The 4407-nt window shown below is 38.2% G+C and overlaps 1 protein-coding gene across 1 annotated transcript in view; it reads right to left on the reverse strand.

The window, feature by feature from the left end:
- Positions 1 to 4407, reverse strand: part of LOC121639738 (tripartite motif-containing protein 16-like) — a 191967-nt gene that overhangs the window by 14862 nt on the left and 172698 nt on the right. The gene's annotated exons all lie outside the window — the stretch shown is intronic.

Consider the following 4407-nt stretch of genomic DNA (forward strand, 5'->3'; position numbering starts at 1 on the left):
CACGCTGCACCCCGAAGCATCAGCGGGGGATGGGGGGAGCCCGATGCCCCAAAGGCCCAGCAGGTCCACAGAGCACCAAGCCCAGGACAGCCAAAGCAGACCGAGTAGCAGCCCAGTCAGACCAGAGCAGAGGGGGCCCCAGACCAGAGCCCCCCGAAGTGACAGGGCAGGGGCACCGGGCAGCCCAGGGTGACGGTGAGCAGGCCCAAGCAGGCACCGGGCTGGGCGCAGGCCGCCCGGAGGGCAGACACCCCACAGGTCAAAGGGCCACCCATTCCCCCAAGCAGAGCCCTGCCCAGAACACATGCTGAGACTCCTGGTTTGTCATTGTTTTCTAAGTATATAGCCCATTCTTTTGTGAAGTAGCTGATAAAATCGGGTTCTTTAAGCAATGCTGTATTAAATCTCCAGCTTTTAGTAGGTGGAGTGATTCTCGTGTTCCTCAAAGTGAAGGAAACTGGTGTATGGTCGCTAATAGTGATGGGGTGAATCTGGGTCTCTGAAATCTCACTTACCAAAGAGCTGCTAACCAGAAAATAATCTAGTCTAGAGTATGAATGGTGAACTGAGGAAAAGAAGGTGTACTCTCTGATATTAGGGTGATAAGACCGCCATATATCCCAAAGTTCAAATCTTCCATATATTGTTTAACAGTGTTTGTGGATTGCCAAATTCGATGTTTTACAGTGTTATTAAATCTACCAGCTGAGCCCAGAACCATGTTAAAATCCCCTCCTGTGATCAGTGTGCTATCTGTGTGTTCAGAAAGTCATGTGAAGAAAGAGTGAAAGAAGGAGGGATCGTCAACATTTGGGCCATATAAGTTAGCTAAGCATAACTTCATATTTTGAATAGATCGTTTTACTATGATGAATCTCCCTTCTGGATCTGTGATAACGCTGATTTCTGCGAATGTTACTTTTCTATTTATCAAATGGCTACCCCTCTCTGTCTGGAGTTATAACAGGCTGAGTAAACATGAGGAAACTGGGTTGTAGAGAGAGCATTCACTGATGTTTTTGTCATATGAATCTCCTGTAAGAACACAATGTCTGCCTGCAGATCATTTAATCTATTAAAGATTTTTAGTCTCTTCTCTCTGGTCCCAGCTCCGTGCACATTCCAGGTGATAAATCTAAGTTTGGTCATGCTTGTGGTGAAAAGGTGAGTGTTGGATGCTTCTTGTTGATATAAATGTGTATGTGTGTGTGTGTGTGTGTGTGTAAGTGTATGAATATGTATGCGTAATGTTGTGTGCTTGTGTTGAATGTTATTAAATGTGCTTGGATTAATAAATGTGAGTGTTGGGTTATATATGCAGGTATTACTAAATGTACTGTGCAGCTTAGCATTAGTGTTATGTGGTTTTGTGAGGTGGCAGCTAGAAAAAAGAAAAACAAAAGGTGTGCAGAGAGATAGAAAAAGAAGAAGAAAGTTGGAGGAAAACACCAAAAAAGGAGGGAAGTGGGTGAAAAAAATAAAATGAACCCATTAAAAATAATAAGTCCATTTTTGTGAACATTAGAGACTGGCAGTATTATTGTCTAATGTGAACAAACATTAAACTCTGTGACTTAAGCCCAGTGAGTCTGATTAGCATTTATAACACCTGTGCAACGTGTACACTTTGTGTGTGGAACTAACATTTACACATTTTGGCACAACAGAGTCCAAACTCCAGTCTCAGGTCCTCCTTCCTCCAGAATAGGAGTGTATCTGGACCACAGAGCAGGTATTCTGTCTTTCTACAGCGTCTCTGAAACCAGGACTCTCCTCCACAGAGTCCAGACCACATTCACTCAGCCACTCTATGCTGGACTTGGTGTTTTAACTACTATTTTATAGATCCTTATGGCAACTTTGCTGAGTTCATAAAACCAAAATAAACAGAAGTCATTTAAGGCTCAGATGGTTAAAATGTGTATTTTAGTTTCCAGTTTATTTATCTTCATTGTTGAGTCATTTCTTCAGCTGTCAATCACACTTTCTGGGTGGTTCTCTGACATCTTCTTGTTTGTTGTTTTGTTGATGTTTGGGTTTGTTTGGGTGGAGCTCCTTCCTGTGTCTGTTCAGCCATGGAGGCTATCACTGCTCATGAGCATTTTATTCACCTAAACTAATTCCGTTTACATTTATTGGTTTGTCAGAGCAAATGTTGTTGTTGTTCTAATGGATGTACAGATGAGGTGATGTAAACAGTAATGATCATGATCATCATCAATCAGGACATCAGTCATTATTTTACTGATTAATGTGACAAACTGATGATTAACATGATCAATAAAGATGAAAAAGGTGGTGGTTTTGGGATTTATCCTCAACTTTAACATGTAAATATTTATTTTTTATTCATGCCAGCAATTACATCTTTTAAGTGCCAGATTTTTTGATGATCCTCAATTTAATCTTTTTTTCCCACATTTTTTATCTTACTTTTATCAAATAAATACAAATTTGTGGAAATACAGTTTTATAGTTGAATTTAAGATGATTGTTTTTGTTTTCTTTCATCTTGAATCTATTGATTGATTGGTGAGTTGTGGACAGAAGCTGTTCTGTAAATTTTGGGAGTGGGAATTAAACATGTGAACGGTACATTTTTTTTCATGCACAATGTTTTGGTGTAAAATCAAAATGAAATATCATTAAAATTTACTGCAGACTCTTTGTTTTTATGTGTTTTTGTATCTTCATCTTCTGTTATTATAAGTACAACCAGAATGCCATCATCAGCATTAGTATTTTAGTCATCCTCAGATCCAAACCTCTCATTTTAAACAGAAAGAAACCTCCATCAGAACCAGAACCAGGAAGAGCTGCAACCCTCTGCTTCAAGCAGGATCCAGCTCCTGTTTTCCACAAACACACGGAGGACTCACCTGTAGTAGAACTAATGTAGAGGACCTGGTTTGTAGAGGACATATGTCACGTTACCCCAAGGACAAAAGACATTTGCAGCACCTCCTTGGTGCCAGCCTGGCTAAAGATGGAGTTAAAAAGACACCCTTTCTGACTAACAGGTCAGAGACCCTACAGAACATCTCCAGAACGGTCTTCTATTTAGCCCCTCCAATTACAATTGATGATTTCGGTCCCTTTGTTTTATTCATTTATCTTTTTCTAAGAAATCCTTTGTCAACTTTTTCCAACTCATCCAAACTTTTTGATAATTTTTAATTTTTTGCATCAGCAGTGGGTAGAGTAGATAAAAATATTGTACTTAAATAACAGTAGGAGGAACTACAAATACATTACTCAACTAAGAGAAAAAAGTATTTGGTGAAAAGAAGTACTCAGTAACTGCTTGACAGAGATGTGATCATTATTTCTTTCGCTTTAACCTACTTTATTAATACATTTGGCTCCAAAAATACACAAAACATATATAATATGAACAGAAAAAAGTACTATTTCTTCCATTACACACACACCCCACTTTTTCCTCAGAATGTATACACCTATGTTCAGTAGACTAGACCACTGTAATGCTGTCCTCACAGGTCTCCCTGAAAAATCCATCAGACAGCTGCACTTAGTCCAGAACACTGCTGCCCCAGTCCTCAGACCATAGAAGTGGATCTCAGATCTTTACACTGGCTTCCTGTTTGTCAAAGAACTGACTTCAAGATCCTGCTGTTTATAAAGCACTGAATGATTTAAGATCAAAATACATTCAAGATCTCCTTTCTTGTTATGGACTGACCAGATCCCACAGGTCGTCAGTTTGAGGTCTACATTCTGTTCCCCATGTCAGAACTAAACTTAGAGAAACAGCATTCAGCTTTTATGCTCCTCACATGTGGAACAAACTCTCAGAAGTGTTAAATCCAGCCTAAAATCTTTTCTGTTCACTTTTATCAAAACAACTGTTAAATCCTCACACTATAACTTATGTTACTTACATTTTGTTATATTCTGTGTTTGCTTTTTCTCTTTCTAAATTTCTTTGGTTCTTTTTAAATTTATTTAATGTACTTTTTGATGCTCCTTCTGCACCACACTGTATTGCTTTTATGTCTTATGTAAAACACTTTGAATAGTCTTGTATATTAAATCTTCTATAGCCTACAAATAAACATGCCTTGCCTTAAAATGGTAACACGGTGAATGATAAAATTTGACTGGCAAAACGTTTATTTAAAAATAAGATTGCATAAAATGTAATTAAATTAAAAGGGAATCAGAATTAAACTACAAGTTTTGTAATGTTTACATGTAAATAACTTTTCTCAGTTGAGCCGCTAGATGGCAGTGTTTGACAGCACTACCAACAGCATCGCATTGTTACAAGACGGAAACTAAATATTTTACACTTCAAAATAAAAAACATACATGTTTCGTCAAGTTAAACGTATCAATATGTCAAAAGGGAAGCTAATTAAACAAAATTCAATTATAATTCCTGTA

Source organism: Melanotaenia boesemani, chromosome 5 (genome assembly GCF_017639745.1).
Source record: "Melanotaenia boesemani isolate fMelBoe1 chromosome 5, fMelBoe1.pri, whole genome shotgun sequence".
NCBI lineage: Eukaryota > Metazoa > Chordata > Actinopteri > Atheriniformes > Melanotaeniidae > Melanotaenia > Melanotaenia boesemani.